Raw genomic sequence first — 22,757 nt, forward strand, 5'->3', positions numbered from 1 at the left:
GGGGGTATGAGGGGGCAGAGTAAGGAGGAGGGGGGTATGAGGGGGCAGAGTAAGGAGGAGGAGGGGGGGTATGAGGGGGCAGAGTAAGGAGGAGGAGGGGGGGGTATGAGGGGGCAGAGTAAGGAGGAGGAAGAGGGGGGTATGAGGGGGAGAGTAAGGAGGAGGAAGAGGGGGGTATGAGGGGCAGAGTAAGGAGGAGGAAGAGGGGGGGTATGAGGGGGGCAGAGTAAGGAGGAGGAAGAGGGGGGTATGAGGGGGCAGAGTAAGGAGGAATAGGGGGGTATGAGGGGGCAGAGTAAGGAGGAGGGGGTATGAGGGGGCAGAGGAGGGGGGATGAGGGGCAGAGTAAGGAGGAGGAGGGGGGTATGAGGGGGCAGAGTAAGGAGGAGGAAGAGGGGGGGTATGAGGGGGCAGAGTAAGGAGGAGGAAGAGGGGGGTATGAGGGGGCAGAGTAAGGAGGAGGAAGAGGGGGGGTATGAGGAGGGGGTATGAGGGGGCAGAGTAAGGAGGAGGGGGGGGTATGAGGGGGCAGAGTAAGGAGGAGGAGGGGGGTATGAGGGGGCAGAGTAAGGAGGAGGAGGGGGGGTATGAGGGGGCAGAGTAAGGAGGAAGAGGGGGGGTATGAGGAGGGGGTATGAGGGGGCAGAGTAAGGAGGAGGAGGGGGGGTATGAGGGGGCAGAGTAAGGAGGAGGAAGAGGGGGGGTATGAGGGGCAGAGTAAGGAGGAGGAAGAGGGGGGGTATGAGGGGGCAGAGTAAGGAGGAGGAAGAGGGGGGTATGAGGGGGCAGAGTAAGGAGGAGGGGGTATGAGGGGGCAGAGGAGGGGGGGTATGAGGGGCAGAGTAAGGAGGAGGAGGGGGTATGAGGGGGCAGAGTAAGGAGGAGGAAGAGGGGGGTATGAGGGGCAGAGTAAGGAGGAGGAAGAGGGGGGGTATGAGGGGGCAGAGTAAGGAGGAGGAGAGGGGGGTATGAGGGGGCAGAGTAAGGAGGAGGAAGAGGGGGGGTATGAGGGGCAGAGTAAGGAGGAGGAAGAGGGGGGTATGAGGGGGCAGAGTAAGGAGAGGAAGAGGGGGGGTATGAGGGGGCAGAGTAAGGAGGAGGAAGAGGGGGGTATGAGGGGGCAGAGTAAGGAGGAGGAAGAGGGGGGGTATGAGGGGGCAGAGTAAGGAGGAGGGGGTATGAGGGGGCAGAGGAGGGGGGGATGAGGGGCAGAGTAAGGAGGAGGAGGGGGGTATGAGGGGGCAGAGTAAGGAGGAGGAAGAGGGGGGGTATGAGGGGCAGAGTAAGGAGGAGGAAGAGGGGGGTATGAGGGGGCAGAGTAAGGAGGAGGAAGAGGGGGGGTATGAGGAGGGGGTATGAGGGGGCAGAGTAAGGAGGAGGGGGGGTATGAGGGGGCAGAGTAAGGAGGAGGAGGGGGTATGAGGGGGCAGAGTAAGGAGGAGGAAGAGGGGGGGTATGAGGGGGCAGAGTAAGGAGGAGGAGGGGGGGGTATGAGGGGGCAGAGTAAGGAGGAAGAGGGGGGGTATGAGGAGGGGGGTATGAGGGGGCAGAGTAAGGAGGAGGAGGGGGGTATGAGGGGGCAGAGTAAGGAGGAGGAAGAGGGGGGGTATGAGGAGGGGGGTATGAGGGGGCAGAGTAAGGAGGAGGAGGGGGGGTATGAGGGGGCAGAGTAAGGAGGAGGAGGGGGGTATGAGGGGGCAGAGTAAGGAGGAGGAAGAGGGGGGGTATGAGGGGGCAGAGTAAGGAGGAGGAGGGGGGGGTATGAGGGGGCAGAGTAAGGAGGAGGAAGAGGGGGGTATGAGGGGGAGAGTAAGGAGGAGGAAGAGGGGGGTATGAGGGGCAGAGTAAGGAGGAGGAAGAGGGGGGGTATGAGGGGGGAGAGTAAGGAGGAGGAAGAGGGGGGTATGAGGGGCAGAGTAAGGAGGAAGAGGGGGGTATGAGGGGGGCAGAGTAAGGAGGAGGGGGTATGAGGGGGCAGAGGAGGGGGGATGAGGGGCAGAGTAAGGAGGAGGAGGGGGTATGAGGGGGCAGAGTAAGGAGGAGGAAGAGGGGGGGTATGAGGGGGCAGAGTAAGGAGGAGGAAGAGGGGGGTATGAGGGGGCAGAGTAAGGAGGAGGAAGAGGGGGGGGTATGAGGAGGGGGGTATGAGGGGGCAGAGTAAGGAGGAGGGGGGGGTATGAGGGGGCAGAGTAAGGAGGAGGAGGGGGGTATGAGGGGGCAGAGTAAGGAGGAGGAAGAGGGGGGGTATGAGGGGGCAGAGTAAGGAGGAGGAGGGGGGGTATGAGGGGGCAGAGTAAGGAGGAAGAGGGGGGGTATGAGGAGGGGGTATGAGGGGGCAGAGTAAGGAGGAGGAGGGGGTATGAGGGGGCAGAGTAAGGAGGAGGAAGAGGGGGGGTATGAGGGGGCAGAGTAAGGAGGAGGGGGGGTATGAGGGGGCAGAGTAAGGAGGAGGAGGGGGTATGAGGGGGCAGAGTAAGGAGGAGGAAGAGGGGGGGTATGAGGGGGCAGAGTAAGGAGGAGGAGGGGGGGGGTATGAGGGGGCAGAGTAAGGAGGAGGAAGAGGGGGGTATGAGGGGGAGAGTAAGGAGGAGGAAGAGGGGGGTATGAGGGGCAGAGTAAGGAGGAGGAAGAGGGGGGTATGAGGGGGGAGAGTAAGGAGGAGGAAGAGGGGGGTATGAGGGGCAGAGTAAGGAGGAAGAGGGGGGTATGAGGGGGCAGAGTAAGGAGGAGGGGGTATGAGGGGGCAGAGGAGGGGGGATGAGGGGCAGAGTAAGGAGGAGGAGGGGGTATGAGGGGGCAGAGTAAGGAGGAGGAAGAGGGGGGGTATGAGGGGCAGAGTAAGGAGGAGAGAGGGGGGTATGAGGGGGCAGAGTAAGGAGGAGGAAGAGGGGGGGTATGAGGAGGGGGTATGAGGGGGCAGAGTAAGGAGGAGGGGGGGTATGAGGGGGCAGAGTAAGGAGGAGGAGGGGGGTATGAGGGGGAGGGCAGAGTAAGGAGGAGGAAGAGGGGGGGTATGAGGGGGCAGAGTAAGGAGGAGGAAGAGGGGGGGTATGAGGGGGCAGAGTAAGGAGGAGGAGGGGGGGGTATGAGGGGGCAGAGTAAGGAGGAAGAGGGGGGGTATGAGGAGGGGGTATGAGGGGGCAGAGTAAGGGAGGAGGAGGGGGGGTATGAGGGGGCAGAGTAAGGAGGAGGAAGAGGGGGGGTATGAGGGGCAGAGTAAGGAGGAGGAAGAGGGGGGTATGAGGGGCAGAGTAAGGAGGAGGAAGAGGGGGGTATGAGGGGGCAGAGTAAGGAGGAGGGGGTATGAGGGGGCAGAGGAGGGGGGGATGAGGGGCAGAGTAAGGAGGAGGAGGGGGGTATGAGGGGGCAGAGTAAGGAGGAGGAAGAGGGGGGGTATGAGGGGGCAGAGTAAGGAGGAGGAAGAGGGGGGTATGAGGAGGGGGTATGAGGGGGCAGAGTAAGGAGGAGGAGAGGGGGGGTATGAGGGGGCAGAGTAAGGAGGAGGAAGAGGGGGGGTATGAGGGGCAGAGTAAGGAGGAGGAAGAGGGGGGGTATGAGGGGGAGAGTAAGGAGGAGGAAGAGGGGGGTATGAGGGGCAGAGTAAGGAGGAGGAAGAGGGGGGTATGAGGGGGGAGAGTAAGGAGGAGGAAGAGGGGGGTATGAGGGGCAGAGTAAGGAGGAAGAGGGGGGTATGAGGGGGCAGAGTAAGGAGGAGGGGGTATGAGGGGGCAGAGGGGGGGGATGAGGGGCAGAGTAAGGAGGAGGAGGGGGGTATGAGGGGGCAGAGTAAGGAGGAGGAAGAGGGGGGGTATGAGGGGCAGAGTAAGGAGGAGGAAGAGGGGGGTATGAGGGGGCAGAGTAAGGAGGAGGAAGAGGGGGGGTATGAGGAGGGGGTATGAGGGGGCAGAGTAAGGAGGAGGGGGGGTATGAGGGGGCAGAGTAAGGAGGAGGAGGGGGTATGAGGGGGCAGAGTAAGGAGGAGGAAGAGGGGGGGTATGAGGGGGCAGAGTAAGGAGAGGAGGGGAGGGGGGGGTATGAGGGGGCAGAGTAAGGAGGAAGAGGGGGGGTATGAGGAGGGGGTATGAGGGGGCAGAGTAAGGAGGAGGAGGGGGGTATGAGGGGGCAGAGTAAGGAGGAGGAAGAGGGGGGGTATGAGGGGGCAGAGTAAGGAGGAGGGGGGGTATGAGGGGGCAGAGTAAGGAGGAGAGGGGGTATGAGGGGGCAGAGTAAGGAGGAGGAAGAGGGGGGGTATGAGGGGGCAGAGTAAGGAGGAGGAGGGGGGGGTATGAGGGGGCAGAGTAAGGAGGAGGAAGAGGGGGGTATGAGGGGGAGAGTAAGGAGGAGGAAGAGGGGGGGTATGAGGGGCAGAGTAAGGAGGAGGAAGAGGGGGGTATGAGGGGGGAGAGTAAGGAGGAGGAAGAGGGGGGTATGAGGGGGCAGAGTAAGGAGGAAGAGGGGGGGTATGAGGGGGCAGAGTAAGGAGGAGGGGGGTATGAGGGGGCAGAGGAGGGGGGGATGAGGGGCAGAGTAAGGAGGAGGAGGGGGGTATGAGGGGGCAGAGTAAGGAGGAGGAAGAGGGGGGGTATGAGGGGCAGAGTAAGGAGGAGGAAGAGGGGGGTATGAGGGGGCAGAGTAAGGAGGAGGAAGAGGGGGGGTATGAGGAGGGGGTATGAGGGGGCAGAGTAAGGAGGAGGGGGGGTATGAGGGGGCAGAGTAAGGAGGAGGAGGGGGGTATGAGGGGGCAGAGTAAGGAGGAGGAGGGGGGGTATGAGGGGGCAGAGTAAGGAGGAAGAGGGGGGGTATGAGGAGGGGGTATGAGGGGGCAGAGTAAGGAGGAGGAGGGGGGGTATGAGGGGGCAGAGTAAGGAGGAGGAAGAGGGGGGGTATGAGGGGCAGAGTAAGGAGGAGGAAGAGGGGGGTATGAGGGGCAGAGTAAGGAGGAGGAAGAGGGGGGTATGAGGGGGCAGAGTAAGGAGGAGGGGGTATGAGGGGGCAGAGGAGGGGGGATGAGGGGCAGAGTAAGGAGGAGGAGGGGGTATGAGGGGGCAGAGTAAGGAGGAGGAAGAGGGGGGGTATGAGGGGCAGAGTAAGGAGGAGGAAGAGGGGGGGTATGAGGGGGCAGAGTAAGGAGGAGGAGGGGGGGGTATGAGGGGCAGAGTAAGGAGGAGGAAGAGGGGGGGTATGAGGGGGCAGAGTAAGGAGGAGGAAGAGGGGGGTATGAGGGGGAGAGTAAGGAGGAGGAAGAGGGGGGTATGAGGGGCAGAGTAAGGAGGAGGAAGAGGGGGGTATGAGGGGGGGCAGAGTAAGGAGGAGGAAGAGGGGGGGTATGAGGGGGCAGAGTAAGGAGGAGAGGGGGTATGAGGGGGCAGAGGAGGGGGGGATGAGGGGGCAGAGTAAGGAGGAGGAGGGGGGTATGAGGGGGCAGAGTAAGGAGGAGGAAGAGGGGGGGTATGAGGGGCAGAGTAAGGAGGAGGAAGAGGGGGGTATGAGGGGGCAGAGTAAGGAGGAGGGAAGAGGGGGGGTATGAGGAGGGGGTATGAGGGGGCAGAGTAAGGAGGAGGGGGGGTATGAGGGGGCAGAGTAAGGAGGAGGAGGGGGTATGAGGGGGCAGAGTAAGGAGGAGGAAGAGGGGGGGTATGAGGGGGCAGAGTAAGGAGGAGGAGGGGGGGTATGAGGGGGCAGAGTAAGGAGGAAGAGGGGGGGTATGAGGAGGGGGTATGAGGGGGCAGAGTAAGGAGGAGGAGGGGGGTATGAGGGGGCAGAGTAAGGAGGAGGAAGAGGGGGGGTATGAGGAGGGGGTATGAGGGGCAGAGTAAGGAGGAGGGGGGGTATGAGGGGGCAGAGTAAGGAGGAGGAGGGGGGTATGAGGGGGCAGAGTAAGGAGGAGGAAGAGGGGGGTATGAGGGGGCAGAGTAAGGAGGAGGAGGGGGGGGTATGAGGGGGCAGAGTAAGGAGGAGGAAGAGGGGGGTATGAGGGGGAGAGTAAGGAGGAGGAAGAGGGGGGGTATGAGGGGCAGAGTAAGGAGGAGGAAGAGGGGGTATGAGGGGGGAGAGTAAGGAGGAGGAAGAGGGGGGTATGAGGGGCAGAGTAAGGAGGAAGAGGGGGGGTATGAGGGGGCAGAGTAAGGAGGAGGGGGTATGAGGGGGCAGAGGAGGGGGGATGAGGGGCAGAGTAAGGAGGAGGAGGGGGGGTATGAGGGGGCAGAGTAAGGAGGAGGAAGAGGGGGGTATGAGGGGGCAGAGTAAGGAGGAGGAAGAGGGGGGTATGAGGGGGCAGAGTAAGGAGGAGGAAGAGGGGGGGTATGAGGAGGGGGTATGAGGGGGCAGAGTAAGGAGGAGGGGGGGTATGAGGGGGCAGAGTAAGGAGGAGGAGGGGGTATGAGGGGGCAGAGTAAGGAGGAGGAAGAGGGGGGGTATGAGGGGGCAGAGTAAGGAGGAGGAGGGGGGGTATGAGGGGGCAGAGTAAGGAGGAAGAGGGGGGTATGAGGAGGGGGGTATGAGGGGGCAGAGTAAGGAGGAGGAAGGGGGTATGAGGGGGCAGAGTAAGGAGGAGGAAGAGGGGGGGTATGAGGGGGCAGAGTAAGGAGGAGGGGGGGTATGAGGGGGCAGAGTAAGGAGGAGGAGGGGGTATGAGGGGGCAGAGTAAGGAGGAGGAAGAGGGGGGGTATGAGGGGGCAGAGTAAGGAGGAGGAGAGGGGGGGTATGAGGGGGCAGAGTAAGGAGGAGGAAGAGGGGGGTATGAGGGGGCAGAGTAAGGAGGAGGAAGAGGGGGGTATGAGGGGGCAGAGTAAGGAGGAGGAAGAGGGGGGGTATGAGGGGGCAGAGTAAGGAGGAGGAAGAGGGGGGTATGAGGGGGCAGAGTAAGGAGGAGAGAGGGGGGTATGAGGGGGGCAGAGTAAGGAGGAGGGGGTATGAGGGGGCAGAGGAGGGGGGATGAGGGGCAGAGTAAGGAGGAGGAGGGGGTATGAGGGGGCAGAGTAAGGAGGAGGAAGAGGGGGGGTATGAGGGGGCAGAGTAAGGAGGAGGAAGAGGGGGGTATGAGGGGGCAGAGTAAGGAGGAGGAAGAGGGGGGGTATGAGGAGGGGGGGTATGAGGGGGCAGAGTAAGGAGGAGGGGGGGTATGAGGGGGCAGAGTAAGGAGGAGGAGGGGGGTATGAGGGGGCAGAGTAAGGAGGAGGAAGAGGGGGGGTATGAGGGGGCAGAGTAAGGAAGAGGAGGGGGGGGTATGAGGGGGCAGAGTAAGGAGGAAGAGGGGGGGTATGAGGAGGGGGTATGAGGGGGCAGAGTAAGGAGGAGGAGGGGGTATGAGGGGGCAGAGTAAGGAGGAGGAAGAGGGGGGGTATGAGGAGGGGGGTATGAGGGGGCAGAGTAAGGAGGAGGGGGGGGTATGAGGGGGCAGAGTAAGGAGGAGGAGGGGGTATGAGGGGGCAGAGTAAGGAGGAGGAAGAGGGGGGGTATGAGGGGGCAGAGTAAGGAGGAGGAGGGGGGGGTATGAGGGGGCAGAGTAAGGAGGAAGAGGGGGGTATGAGGAGGGGGTATGAGGGGGCAGAGTAAGGAGGAGGAGGGGGTATGAGGGGGCAGAGTAAGGAGGAGGAAGAGGGGGGTATGAGGGGCAGAGTAAGGAGGAGGAAGAGGGGGGGTATGAGGGGGGCAGAGTAAGGAGGAGGGGGGCAGAGGAGGGGGGATGAGGGGCAGAGTAAGGAGGAGGAGGGGGGTATGAGGGGGCAGAGTAAGGAGGAGGAAGAGGGGGGGTATGAGGGGGCAGAGTAAGGAGAGGAGGGGGGGGTATGAGGGGGCAGAGTAAGGAGGAAGAGGGGGGGTATGAGGAGGGGGTATGAGGGGGCAGAGTAAGGAGGAGGAGGGGGGGTATGAGGGGGCAGAGTAAGGAGGAGGAAGAGGGGGGGTATGAGGAGGGGGTATGAGGGGGCAGAGTAAGGAGGAGGAGGGGGGTATGAGGGGGCAGAGTAAGGAGGAGGAGGGGGTATGAGGGGGCAGAGTAAGGAGGAGGAAGAGGGGGGGTATGAGGGGGCAGAGTAAGGAGAGGAGGGGGGGGTATGAGGGGGCAGAGTAAGGAGGGAAGAGGGGGGGTATGAGGAGGGGGTATGAGGGGGCAGAGTAAGGGAGGAGGAGGGGGTATGAGGGGGCAGAGTAAGGAGGAGGAAGAGGGGGGGGTATGAGGAGGGGGTATGAGGGGCAGAGTAAGGAGGAGGAGGGGGGTATGAGGGGGCAGAGTAAGGAGGAGGAGGGGGGGTATGAGGGGGCAGAGTAAGGAGGAGGAAGAGGGGGGGTATGAGGGGGCAGAGTAAGGAGGAGGAGGGGGGGGTATGAGGGGGCAGAGTAAGGAGGAAGAGGGGGGGTATGAGGGGGCAGAGTAAGGAGGAGGAGGGGGGTATGAGGGGGCAGAGTAAGGAGGAGGAAGAGGGGGGGTATGAGGGGGCAGAGTAAGGAAGAGGAGGGGGGGGTATGAGGGGGCAGAGTAAGGAGGAGAGAGGGGGGGTATGAGGAGGGGGTATGAGGGGGCAGAGTAAGGAGGAGGAGGGGGTATGAGGGGGCAGAGTAAGGAGGAGGAAGAGGGGGGGTATGAGGAGGGGGTATGAGGGGGCAGAGTAAGGAGGAGGGGGGGGTATGAGGGGGCAGAGTAAGGAGGAGGAGGGGGGTATGAGGGGGCAGAGTAAGGAGGAGGAAGAGGGGGGGTATGAGGGGCAGAGTAAGGAGGAGGAAGAGGGGGGTATGAGGGGGCAGAGTAAGGAGGAGGAAGAGGGGGGTATGAGGAGGGGGTATGAGGGGGCAGAGTAAGGAGGAGGGGGGGGTATGAGGGGGCAGAGTAAGGAGGAGGAGGGGGGTATGAGGGGGCAGAGTAAGGAGGAGGAAGAGGGGGGGTATGAGGGGGCAGAGTAAGGAGGAGGAGGGGGGGGTATGAGGGGGCAGAGTAAGGAGGAAGAGGGGGGTATGAGGAGGGGGTATGAGGGGGCAGAGTAAGGAGGAGGAGGGGGGTATGAGGGGGCAGAGTAAGGAGGAGGAAGAGGGGGGGTATGAGGAGGGGGTATGAGGGGGCAGAGTAAGGAGGAGGGGGGGTATGAGGGGGCAGAGTAAGGAGGAGGAGGGGGTATGAGGGGGCAGAGTAAGGAGGAGGAAGAGGGGGGTATGAGGGGGCAGAGTAAGGAGGAGGAGGGGGGGTATGAGGGGGCAGAGTAAGGAGGAGGAAGAGGGGGGGTATGAGGGGGAGAGTAAGGAGGAGGAAGAGGGGGGTATGAGGGGCAGAGTAAGGAGGAGGAAGAGGGGGGGTATGAGGGGGAGAGAAGGAGGAGGAAGAGGGGGGTATGAGGGGGCAGAGTAAGGAGGAAGAGGGGGGTATGAGGGGGCAGAGTAAGGAGGAGGGGGGGTATGAGGGGGCAGAGGAGGGGGATGAGGGGCAGAGTAAGGAGGAGGAGGGGGTATGAGGGGGCAGAGTAAGGAGGAGGAAGAGGGGGGGTATGAGGGGGCAGAGTAAGGAGGAGGAAGAGGGGGGTATGAGGGGGCAGAGTAAGGAGGAGGAAGAGGGGGGGTATGAGGGGGTATGAGGGGGCAGAGTAAGGAGGAGGGGGGGTATGAGGGGGCAGAGTAAGGAGGAGGAGGGGGTATGAGGGGCAGAGTAAGGAGGAGGAAGAGGGGGGGTATGAGGGGGCAGAGTAAGGAAGAGGAGGGGGGGGTATGAGGGGGCAGAGTAAGGAGGAAGAGGGGGGGTATGAGGAGGGGGTATGAGGGGGCAGAGTAAGGAGGAGGAGGGGGTATGAGGGGGCAGAGTAAGGAGGAGGAAGAGGGGGGGTATGAGGGGGCAGAGTAAGGAGGAGGGGGGGGTACGAGGGGGCAGAGTAAGGAGGAGGAGGGGGTATGAGGGGGCAGAGTAAGGAGGAGGAAGAGGGGGGGTATGAGGGGGCAGAGTAAGGAGGAGGAGGGGGTATGAGGGGGCAGAGTAAGGAGGAGGAAGAGGGGGGGTATGAGGGGCAGAGTAAGGAGGAGGAAGAGGGGGGTATGAGGGGGCAGAGTAAGGAGGAGGAAGAGGGGGGTATGAGGAGGGGGTATGAGGGGGCAGAGTAAGGAGGAGGGGGGTATGAGGGGGCAGAGTAAGGAGGAGGAGGGGGTATGAGGGGGCAGAGTAAGGAGGAGGAAGAGGGGGGGTATGAGGGGGCAGAGTAAGGAGGAGGAGGGGGGGGTATGAGGGGGCAGAGTAAGGAGGAAGAGGGGGGGTATGAGGAGGGGGTATGAGGGGGCAGAGTAAGGAGGAGGAGGGGGTATGAGGGGGCAGAGTAAGGAGGAGGAAGAGGGGGGTATGAGGGGGGAGAGTAAGGAGGAGGAAGAGGGGGGTATGAGGGGGGAGAGTAAGGAGGAGGAAGAGGGGGGGTATGAGGGGCAGAGTAAGGAGGAGGAAGAGGGGGGTATGAGGGGGCAGAGTAAGGAGGAGGGGGTATGAGGGGGCAGAGGAGGGGGGATGAGGGGCAGAGTAAGGAGGAGGAGGGGGTATGAGGGGGCAGAGTAAGGAGGAGGAAGAGGGGGGTATGAGGGGGGAGAGTAAGGAGGAGGAAGAGGGGGGTATGAGGGGGGAGAGTAAGGAGGAGGAGGGGGGGGTATGAGGGGGCAGAGTAAGGAGGAAGAGGGGGGGTATGAGGAGGGGGTATGAGGGGGCAGAGTAAGGAGGAGGAGGGGGGTATGAGGGGGCAGAGTAAGGAGGAGGAAGAGGGGGGTATGAGGGGGGAGAGTAAGGAGGAGGAGGGGGGCAGAGGAGGGGGGATGAGGGGCAGAGTAAGGAGGAGGAGGGGGTATGAGGGGGGAGAGTAAGGAGGAGGAGGGGGCAGAGGAGGGGGGATGAGGGGCAGAGTAAGGAGGAGGAGGGGGTATGAGGGGGCAGAGTAAGGAGGAGGAGAGGGGGGTATGAGGGGGCAGAGTAAGGAGGAGGAGGGGGGGGTATGAGGGGGCAGAGTAAGGAGGAAGAGGGGGGGGTATGAGGAGGGGGTATGAGGGGGCAGAGTAAGGAGGAGGAGGGGGTATGAGGGGGCAGAGTAAGGAGGAGGAAGAGGGGGGGTATGAGGAGGGGGTATGAGGGGGCAGAGTAAGGAGGAGGGGGGGTATGAGGGGGCAGAGTAAGGAGGAGGAGGGGGTATGAGGGGGCAGAGTAAGGAGGAGGAAGAGGGGGGGTATGAGGGGGCAGAGTAAGGAGGAGGAGGGGGGGGTATGAGGGGGCAGAGTAAGGAGGAAGAGGGGGGGTATGAGGAGGGGGTATGAGGGGGCAGAGTAAGGAGGAGGAGGGGGTATGAGGGGCAGAGTAAGGAGGAGGAGGGGGCAGAGGAGGGGGGATGAGGGGCAGAGCGTGGGAGCGGCGGGAAATCTGGGACGTTGTGACCGCGTGGAACCGTTGGGAGGATCCGGCCGCAGCAGAACAGACCAATCATCTCCTGCTCAGCGTCTATTCTACGTCATCAGGAGGCGCCGGGCGGCGGCAGCAGCAGGTGACGTCAGAGGTCCGACTTCAACTTGGATCTCTAGCAACAACCGCAGCACCGAGACCTACGGGGGAGAGAGAGGGTGAGAGCTGACGGAGGGGGGTGAGAGCCTGGGGGTAGGAGAGAGGGGGGGTGAGACCCTGGGGGTAGGAGAGAGAGAGGGTTAGACCCTGGGGGTAGGAGAGAGAGAGGGTTAGAGCCTGGGGTAGGAGAGAGAGAGGGTTAGAGCCTGGGGTAGGAGAGAGAGGATGAGAGCTAGTGGAGGGGGTGAGAGCCTTGGGGTAGGAGAGAGAGGGTTAGAGCCTGGGGGTAGGAGGGAGAGGGGGTGAGAGCTGGCGGAGGGAGATTAGAGCCTGGGGGTAGGAGAGAGAGGGTGAGAGCTGGCAGAGGTGGGTGAGAGCCTGGAGGTAGGAGAGAGAGGTTAGAGCCTGGGGTAGGAGAGAGAGGATGAGAGCTGGCAGAGGGGGGTGAGAGCCTCTGGGTAGGAGAGAGAGAGGGTTAGAGCCTGGGGTAGGAGAGAGAGAGGGTTAGAGCCTGGGGTAGGAGAGAGAGGATGAGAGCTAGTGGAGGGGGTGAGAGCCTTGGGGTAGGAGAGAGAGGGTTAGAGCCTGGGGGTAGGAGGGAGAGGGGGTGAGAGCTGGCGGAGGGAGATTAGAGCCTGGGGGTAGGAGAGAGAGGGTGAGAGCTGGCAGAGGTGGGTGAGAGCCTGGAGGTAGGAGAGAGAGGTTAGAGCCTGGGGGTAGGAGGGAGAGGGGGTGAGAGCTGGCGGAGGGAGATTAGAGCCTGGGGGTAGGAGAGAGAGGGTGAGAGCTGGCAGAGGTGGGTGAGAGCCTGGAGGTAGGAGAGAGAGGTTAGAGCCTGGGGTAGGCGAGAGAGGGTGAGAGCTGGCAGAGGGGGGTGAGAGCCTGGGGGTAGGAGAGAGAGAGGGTTAGAGCCTGGGGTAGGAGAGAGAGGATGATAGCTGGCGGAGGGGGTGAGAGCCTTGGGGTGGTAGGAGAGAGGGTGACGAGGGAGAGGTTGAGTGCTGGCGGGGGGGCGTGAGAGAGGGTGAGTGCTGACATGATTGATGGCACTGCTGCGAGCACTAACAATCCTTCCACATTCAAGACCGTGAGATCGTGCCGTTTACCCGTAATTTCTTGAGTGATTGAGATCATTAGTCTCTGCATGTATTCCCCTTACCTTTCTCATACATACAAAATCTAAAAAAAACACCTGCGAGCCACACAGTGAGGGGCAGCTCTATAATGCGATATTCACCAATCACACATTAAATCAGAAAAAAAGTTGTAATATAAAGCGCTCCTCCACCAGGAAGGATTTTACACTTAGGGGCATATTCAATTAGCGGCAAAAAGTCGAATACTTTTCGCATGCCGGACTTTTCGCCGTCATTGCTGGTTTTCCATGCGAAAATTAATCGCACGCATCCCTCTTATCCCCGTATTCAATTAGAAAGCGGCGAAAACAGCAACCGGCGAGTTCGAAACAGCGAAAAAGTCCTGTCAAAAATGAGGATAACAGTCTGTACCCCTCGAAAAGCTGCACTAACATAGGGGATCAATATAAGGGTGTTCTAGTACACCTAATGAAGCCAATCTGAGGGGTGGGATTCTACAGAAGCTTGATATTAGCGTCTTTGCATAAGTGGTGAAGACTGGCATTAAACAATATTTTTCCATCAAAATAAATAGGCCCAGGAAATTTGGGGTACATGAAAACGGGTGCTAGCATATTTTGAAGTTGCTAATGTAAAGTTTAAAAAAACGTTAAAAATCCACCTTCCGCAAGCACCTGCAATCTTCAAAACACCTAGGGCGTACTTGGGGACCCCCCTGGAGTCTATTTCGCTAGTTTTTAACTTTGTCCCCCAACTTTTTTTTTTCGCCCCCAAAAGTACTTTTTTGGGGTGTTGCGTTTTTTGTTAAAAAACTTTTTGGACACAGTTTACCTTTGGGGGACTGTCCCAAGGGTGCAGGGTGTTTCCCGCAAGTTTGCACCCCAAAATCCTAATTCTGCACTTTTTTCCGCCAGCTTTCATGTGCAAAACTTTTTAGCCGATTCCAATGCATGGACTTTCTGCACCATCGAAAAGTCTTTGTAATTGAATATGGGGATAAGTTTTCACATGGCGGAATGACGTCACCGGTGAAACTTTTTAACTGAAAACTGCTTTTTGCACCTAATTGAATATGCCCCTTAGAGTCTTTTTTTTTTTATGATCATAAAACACCATAAATAGATTTTAAAAAATGAGTATTCCTCCACCAGGGTAAAATAGTCAAATAAATACTTGGAATCCTTAAAGGTGCGTACACACTAGACGATAAAGTGGACGACTGAACGATATCGTTATCGTTCAGTCGTCCACTTTATCGTCCATTTTTAACCCCAAAACGATGAACAATAACGACGACGCGGGTCGTTCGTCATCATCGTTCATCGGGCTGACATGCAGGCCAACCTGACGATCTCGTCAGGTTGCTGCATGTTGGGGAATGGGGGAGAGAGCCCGGCGCTGAACGATATCGTTAATGATATCGTTCAGTGGCTGTGCTCAATGTCATGAACGACACTGAGCACAGCCTGCCGGGGACACACTACACGATATCGCTCAGGGAGCATATCGTGTAGTGTGTACGCACCATAAGTTCTCTGTTGCATATAGTTCAAACGAGTAACAACTTCACTCCACAAGATAACTAGGTATTCGTGTGGTGGTTCCAAATCAATTTCTTCGACCGAACCTCCATTTCCAGTCAGTCATAATTACTATATAGAATTAAAAAGATATATCTTTGGTGTGTCACACCTTTTAAAAAGCCAATTTGTGTCGAAACGCGTTGGTGTTTTAGGAAAGTGGCCCATTACCAGCAGGAACCTTTGAACGGAGCAGACTTGCGATCATAGGGAAGGTGAAATCTATCCGGGTTTTGTTTTACCCCCACATTCTTGTATATATGCCTTTCATTTAAAGTGCTAACTGTGGTTCGAGGCTACTTCTACCTGTGTGATTTTATTTTGTATTATATGAATAAAACTGCAAATATGTTTTTACACTACGAGATATATCGTTTTAATTTTATATGGTTATTATGACTGACTGGAAAAGGCGGTTCGGTCGTGGAAATTGATTTGGAACCACCAGGCGAATACCTACAGTTATCTTGTGGAGTGAAATTGTTACTCGTTTGAACTCTATGCAACAGAGACACTTAAGGATTCCAAGTATTTATTTGACTCTTTTGTCCTGTTGGAGGAACACTCTCATTTTTTTGAAACCTACTTATGGTGTAAGTGTAAAATCTTTCCTGCACTTTATTTTACAACCTTTTTTTTCCCCTTTCTTATACATACTCAGACATCCTACGTCAGCATTATCTGCGGAATAGCTACTCTGCATATAATCGCCTGGTGCGCATAATTTGATTGAAAAAAAAGGTTTCTTCTTCACTAGTCCATAGGGGGCACAGGGACTACACTGGGGTATAGGCTGGCAGGCGGAGTCTGGGCCCCATACAGTTAATTTCTTCAGAGAAGTGAAGCCAGACTCCCCTACACGCCACCCCCAGCCTAGGGCTCCTCCTCCCCTACACCCCACCCCCAGCCTGGGCTCCTCCTCCCCTACACCCCACCCCCAGCCTAGGCTCCTCCTCCCCTACACCTCACCCCCAGCCTAGGCTCCTCCTCCCCTACACCCCACCCCCTGCCTAGGCTCCTCCTCCCCTACACCCCACCCCCAGCCTAGGCTCCTCCTCCCCTACACCCCACCCCCAGCCTAGGCAGGCCAGTCTAAGATCGGTGCCGCAGGAGCGTGCACCTATAACAGTGGGGCTGCTGCTAAAGCAGCCTCTTATTCTTAATTTTTTTAAATTTTTTTTTTATTTACTACTTTGAGCAGGCAGAGCCGGGCGTTCTATAGGATGCCTGTGCTGCTGCTCCACCTGCACCGGTGGGTGAGGCACCGGCAAACTCATCCGGGTCCTCACAGCAGAGAGGGCCGCAGCCGAGGGCAGCGATATGGTAAGACATGGCTCCCTGGTACAGGGAGCCACATCAGCGCTGGTGTGGAGACCACCGGCGGTGCTGACAAGTGGGGCGGCCGGGTCGCCAGCATCCCCGCTAGACCACCAGGGCACTTAGGTAGCTGGGGGTCTGCAGCCCTGACGGCATCACTGAAGTATAGTGGCCGCCAGCAGGACACTGTAGGCGGCCATTGCCCAGGTGGGATCTCTGCCAGCAGGGGGAGGTAGACTCTCCATGTTAGCCCCTCCCCTGGCCCTTGGTGTGTTCCCTCATGGAGGCTTCCCGCCACAGGTCTTATTCCTCCTCCTCTCTCCTCCTTTGCAAGACGCTGCGCAGCCATTTTACACAGGTGCTGGCTACAGTTAGTCTCCAGAGAGGTTTGGCTCCGGTCTCCCTGTATATTGGCTCCGGTCTCCCTGTATAACTCTCTTCAGGTCAGGTTATACAGTCTAGCTCTGACTGGGGTTGGATTGTTGAGCATATTCTGCCTATTATATCACATTAATGTGACGGTGTGCTTGTTCTCATATTTCACACTATTGTCTCTATTTTTCATTGCTATGGTTGTGAAAGGGGTTATCTCCCCCTCTGTGGCCCCACTCATTGTCAAATGTGTGGCCCCTACATTCAGTGCACTGTTCCCTATTGCGCACCCTTGTTATATAACTAGGTGTGTGGGACCTTTCTTGGAGCACTGTACAATGTCTTCCAGGAACAAAGCGCCCAAGGAGATGGAGGCCTCTTTGCTGCGTACATGTGGACACTGTTCTGCTGGTCTTTCCCCACAGGATGCAGGTCCACGATGGTCTCTGTATCCGGTGTTACTCAGACACACAGCGAGACGTCCCTTCTACTGCTTCCAACCAGGACACCCCTATTTTGCAGCCTCAATTGTAGCTGCCTGTGCAGGAACCCCCATGGATGAGCACCTTCTCACAATCAGTGCAGGGTTTAGCTCAGGTCACTGCCTCCTTTCAGCAGATGCTGGATAGGGACCGTCCTTCTGGGCGCAGGCCGTCCATGCGTGAGATATCTGTTCTCGAGACGCTTGAGGTTTCTGATTCTGAGCTCTCCTCGGACCAGGAGGAGGATTTGTCCGATGCCTCTGAGAATGAGACCTCATCTGTTCAGGAGCAGCCTCTACCTCTAGTAGATGTTGTTGCCTTAGTTAGGGCAGTCAGATCGGTCCTTTCTATTGAGGACGAGGAACCGGCTCCTAGACCATGGACTCCGGTTTTCAAGCGTCAGAAGAAGATCTTACTGGAGTTTCCTAAATCTGAACAACTTGAGGAAATCCTACCGGAGGCTTGGACCGCTCCTAACAGGCGGTTTCAAGTCTCCTAGCGCATGGGCATCCTTTTACCCGCTTCCTGCCAAGGAGCATGGCAAATGGGAGTCTCCTCCTCTTCCTGTGGACGCACACGTTGCTAGTCTCATTAAGAGTTCTACCCTTCCTATTTCCAATACGGCTTCCCTCAAGGATCTGACACAAACGAATCCGGAAAATGTCCTTAAGGGAATTTACTCTCATACAAGTTCTATTGCACATCTGGCCATGGCGTCTGCATGGGTGGCCAAGACGATTGGCGCTTGGGCGGATGCCTTGGAGGAGGGCCTTTCGTCAGGGACCCGTTACCACCAGCTGTGCTGGTGGCACATATCAAGTAGCTGCTTCCTATCTAGATGAAGCGGCTATTGACAATTGCATATTAACTTCCAAGGTGTCAGCTTCTGTATCGGCCAGAAGGGCCCTCTGGCTGCACTGTTGGCGTGCTGACTCTAAGAATGCCCTTCCTTATTCCGGTGACGTTCTATTTGGGCAAGAATTGGATAAAATTGTGGCCACAGTGGTGGCTTCCAAGACAGCGTTTCTACCTTCGGCAGCAGCGTCAAGACCTTGTGCATCCTCCTTTCACCCACAAGGAAAGGCCAAGGGACCGTCCTTTTCAAGGTCCCAGAATTCGTCCGCTAAGACCTTCAAGCCTACAAGCAAGCAGTCATGGCCTATCAGACGCCCGGCGGCCAAACCAGCCGACAAACCTACCGATTGACGGGGCGGACCTCTCCCTGGGGATCCCCAGTGTGGGAGGCTGGCTTCTGCTTTTCTCCGATGTTTGGATGACATCTGCGCCAGAAGCCTGGGTTCGTGGCGTAGTCTCGGAGGACTATGCCCTGACGTTCAGGAGGCGTCCTAAGGCACTGTTTTTTTACCACCGGACTTCCGGGAATGCAAAAGCGATGCGGGAGTCAATTTGCTCTCTACTAGCCTCCAGGGTAATAGTTTCTTTTCCTCAGGATCAGAGGGGCACTGGCTTCTACCCCAATCTCTCCCTGGTTCAGAAGCCGAATGGCTCCTTCCGCCCAATTCTCAACCTCAGATACCTGAACCAGTATTTGCGGGTCCCCAAGTTCCATATGGAGTCTTTGCGCTCCATCATTTTTGCCTTGGAACCGGGGTATTTCATGGCCTCCTTGGATATCCAGGTCGCTTATTTACATGTGCCTATCTGACTCAGTCACCAGCGTTTCATCCGGTTTGCTGTCAAGGAGGACAGAGACAGATTGCCTTGATGCCGGATGTTCGTACTTTCTTTAAGGGTGTCCTCCATGTACAGCTTCCGGTGACTCTGTGGGACTTGTCCCTGGTGCTTCGGGCTCTTCAGGCGCCTCCCTTCGAGCCTTTGAATTCGGTGGGCCTTTGTTGGCTCACGTGGAAAACTATTTTCCTCCTGGCTATTGCTTCGGCTTGGAGAGTGTCAGACTTGAGCGCACTGTTGTGTCGCTCTCCTTTTTTGGTCTTTCACTTGGACCGTGCCGTTCTTTGGACTAGACTAGGTTACCTTCCAAAAGTGGTTTCCATATTCCACCTCAATCAGGAGATTGTGGTCCCGGCCTTTCAGTCTTCGGCGCATGAGACCTCTTTCGATGTTGTAAGGGCCCTCCGCATCTATATCGATCGTACCAGGGATTTCCGGAAGTCGAATTCCCTTTTCATGCTCTGTTTTCTACAAGCGTGGCTAGTCGGCTACGAAGCAGACCTTAGCCAGGTGGCTCCGTCTAACCATCTGCTACGCTTACGTGGCGGCAGACCTTCCGGCCCCAGCTGTAGTGACTGCTCATTCCACGAGATCGGTTGGTTCCTTTTTGGGCAGCTCGTCGTGGCGCCTCTGCGGTGCAGCTTTGTAAGGCGGCCACGTGGTCTTCTGTCCACACGATTATGCTTTTATGCGTTTGATACCTTCGCCTCCGCGGATGTGGCTTTTGGGCGACTGGTTCTCCGTGCAGCTCAGGAGCGTCCCCACCGTTAGGGGGATTGCTTTGGGACGTCCCCAGCGTAGTCACTGTGTCCCTTATGGACTAGTGAAGAAGAAAAGGAGACTTGTCTTATCTGTTAAGTCCTTTTCTTCTTACTCCATAGGGGACATGGCACCCACCCTGACGCACCTGACTGGCGGGGTTTCTCCTCGTTTTCTGGTTTCCCTGTCTCTTCGGGTGCTTTTGTCTGTGTGTGACGGTCTTACTTTTCCTTCTTCCTGCTCCTGCCTTAGACTTGCTAACTTGACTGGCCTGCCTGAGCTGGAGGTGGGGTGTAGGGGAGGAGGAGCCTGGGCTGGGTGTGGGGTGTAGGGGAAGAGGAGCCTGGGTTGCACTTCTCTGAAGAAATTTAACTGGTGCCCAAACTCGCCTGCCAGCCTATACCCCAGCGTAGTCCCTGTGTCCCCTATGGCGTTCATAGAAAAGGACTTAACAGGTAAAACATAAGTGTACTTTTAACATTCAATATATTTATAAAAAGAGAGGGTTCCTGTGTTTATATACACCAGTAACTGTTGTGCTGCTTGCTATATCTTAGTCTTTTTTTCTTCTTTGCCATGTATAAGGTTATAAATAATTAACTGTCTAATAAAATGGCAGAGCATATTGTGGGTTCAGAGTCTTGTGAATTACTGGGCTTCTGAGTGTCAGAGACTCAATTTAATTTTTATTTTCTGTTGTCAGTGATGGAGTCTTCTGATCTGAAAGAGGAGCTGGTCTGTTCCATCTGCCTAAACATTTATACAGATCCTGTAACCCTGAGATGTGGCCACAACTTTTGCCGGGTCTGTATTAATCGTGTGCTGGATACACAGGAGGAATTGGGAGTTTATACCTGTCCTGAATGCAGAGCAAAGTTCAAGAAACGTCCCGCCCTGAAGAAGAACATAACTTTATGTAACATAGTGAAGAGTTTCCTGTCTACTCGGCCAGATCAGGAGGAAGCTGGGATCTTCTGCACTTACTGTGTGGACTCACCTGTACCTGCTACTAAATCCTGTCTGCATTGTGAGGCTCATCTGTGTGATAAACACCTGAGAGTACACAGCAAGTCGGCCGATCACGTTTTATCTAATCCCACCACTTCCCTTGGGAAGAGAAAATGCTCCATCCATAAGGAGGTCTTCAAATATTACTGCACCGAGGACTCTGCCTGTATCTGTGTGTCCTGCACTGTGGCTGGAGACCACAGAGGACACCAGGTGGAGATGTTGTATGAGGCCTCTGAGAAGAAAAAGGAGAAACTGAGAAATATTCTGCAGAAACTGACCACAAAGAGAGAGGAGACTGAGAACAGAGCCCAAAGTCTGCAGGTGCACAGGAGAAAAGATCTGGAAAAAGCAGCTGATTCAACAGAGAGGGTCACTGCCCTGTTTAGAGACATCAGGAGACAGCTGGAAGACCTGGAGAAGAGAGTCCTGAGTGAGATCTCCAGGCAGGAACAGCGCGATTCACTTTCAGTCTCTGACCTGATCCGGCAGCTGGAAATAAAGAAGGACGAGCTGTCCAGGAAGATGCTTCACATTGAGGAGCTGTGTAATGTGTCTGATCCAGTGACTGTCTTACAGGAACCCGACATAGGTGACTTGTCTGAAACTCCAAACAGAAAGAGACCATATACACAGGTCCATTGTGGAGGAGATCTGGATGTGGATCTCATCTCAGGGACATTACTCACATTATCTGACATAATAGCAGGTGTAAATACAGGGGTCTATGTGCAAGAACCGGCAAACATATTACTGGATGTAAACACAGCTGGTTATTGTATACAAATATCAGATGACGGTAAAGCTGTGTCCAAGCCGGATGCAAACCAGAGTCACCCAGAATCACGAGAGAGATTTCAGTATTATCAAGTATTAAGCATCAGAAAGTTCTCCTCAGGGAGATATTACTGGGAATTGGATGTCAGAGGTTCTAAGTACTGGAGGGTGGGGATGTGTTACCCCAGTATAGTCAGGCGAGGATATCAGTCTCACATTGGATATAATAGCCGCTCCTGGGGTTTGAGGAGATATGATACTCAGTACACGGTGGTACATGATCATAAAGCGATCGAGTTACCTGACAATATTCCGTGTGACAGAGTGAGGATATACCTGGATTATGAGGCAGGACAGCTGTCCTTCTACTCTCTGTGTCACCCCATCAGACACTTGTACACCTTCAATGCCACGTTTGGTGAGCCCCTTCATGCTGTTATAGGTGTATGGGAGGGTTGTATAAAGTTATCTTAGTAATCAGAGGCTGGTGACGGGAATCTGATTGGAGGGACATTCAGCCAATGGAAGGAAGGCCGTGACTCGTCATGTAACTGTATCTAATGCAGCCAGTGATCTATGTGCTCTGCTATTCTTAGTGATGTTCCTGCACCTGATATCTGTATATAAAGAAGGATATTGTCCTTCAGGTCACAGAGAGAGATGAGGGTAACCAGCCGGGTGTCACCGCTCCTCAGGGTGATTTCTCACACCCTAATATTAGATATTTTCATCTAAGATGTTTCAGGGTCAGTTAAACTTATTTCCCCTATTCCTGGCTTCCCCTATTACTGCATATTATCACACAATATGTTCTGTTATCTGTACACAGAACCTAATTGTGCTGCCCTGAAAGTGTCTAATGTATCCACCTGAAAATGATACATATTGTAATACTCTATGAACAAGGAAGTGACAAGGCTGATAACAGAAAACTATTTCTAACTTTCCCAAATCTAGCTATTGAACCTTGCCCATCTCTGACCGCAAGCATTTTCGCAATATACCCCAAATAGATTATAATACTGCTCTTACAATGCGCCATGGACCAATCTGAGTAACCCCTTCGGTACCAGAGCTGCAGTTTTAGCCCCCTGCGCATATTTTGAAACTGCATCATATATGCAGATAGATCCAGGACTTTGGCATTGAAATACGGCGCCAGTCTCTGTGCATAACACAGCAAGGCCACGCCGGCACGATTATATCACGCCACGCCTTTATGTGCTTACATGCATCTTCTGATTAGTTTTCTTGTGTTTGCGGAATACAAGTTAGGCAATGGGCAATTCTGCTATTGTACAAGTTAGGCGATGGGCAATTCTGCTATTGTACAAGCTAGGCGATGGGCAATTCTGCTATTGTACAAGCTAGGCGATGGGCAATTCTGCTATTGTACCAGCTAGGCAATGGGCAATTCTTATGTTGTACAAGCTAGGCAATGGGCAATTCTTATGTTGTACAAGCTAGGCAAATGGGCAATTCTGCTATTGTACAAGCTAGGCAAATGGGCAATTCTGCTATTGTACAAGCTAGGCAATGGGCAGTTCTGCTATTGTACAAGCTAGGCAATGGGCAATTCTGATATTGTACAACCTAGGCAATGGGCAATTCTGCTATTGTACAAGCTAGGCAATGGGCAATTCTGATTTTGTTACCTTTTTTATGTTCATTTGTTTTAAATTAAACTGTTGAGCAGCGGCTGCTTCTCACGTTTCTCAGTGGTCAGTGTGTTTATTTTGAAGTGCATGGCAATGAGGATGAGGCCCACATACATCACTACACAAAGGAAACCAAGAGACCAGGGTGAATAGGGTAACGTAGTAGCCAGTGCATGGAATGGGGCTCTACGGTAAGTCGTGCAGCCGGGACAGTGCATGGGACGGGGCTCTACGGTAAGTCATACAGGCCTGCAATGTATGGGACGGGGCTCTACGGTAAGTCATACAGGCCTGCAATGTATGGGACGGGTCTCTACGGTAAGTCATACAGGCCTGCAATGCAGCCAGGGAATGTGATATAATTACAGTATATGTTATTTGGGATCATCACCCAACTATTAAACGTTCATTGCAATGCTAGGATACATTTGCCCGGTGTCTGCCTTCGATGGTGCTACAGTGGATCCGGAAAGTATTCACAACGCTTCTTTTTCCACATTTTATGTTGCAGCCTT

The 22,757-nt window shown here is 56.0% G+C and overlaps 1 pseudogene across 1 annotated transcript; it reads left to right on the forward strand.

Moving 5' to 3' along the window:
* Positions 1-11,379: 11,379 nt before the first annotated feature.
* On the forward strand, positions 11,380-20,784 carry LOC148443167 (E3 ubiquitin-protein ligase MID2-like; annotated as a pseudogene). The gene is made up of 2 exons (XR_015875730.1): positions 11,380-11,559; positions 19,503-20,784. The product of XR_015875730.1 is annotated as an E3 ubiquitin-protein ligase MID2-like (transcript).
* Positions 20,785-22,757: the final 1,973 nt, after the last annotated feature.

Source organism: Taudactylus pleione, unplaced genomic scaffold (genome assembly GCF_031769625.1).
Source record: "Taudactylus pleione unplaced genomic scaffold, aTauple2 ptg001321l, whole genome shotgun sequence".
Lineage (NCBI taxonomy): Eukaryota > Metazoa > Chordata > Amphibia > Anura > Myobatrachidae > Taudactylus > Taudactylus pleione.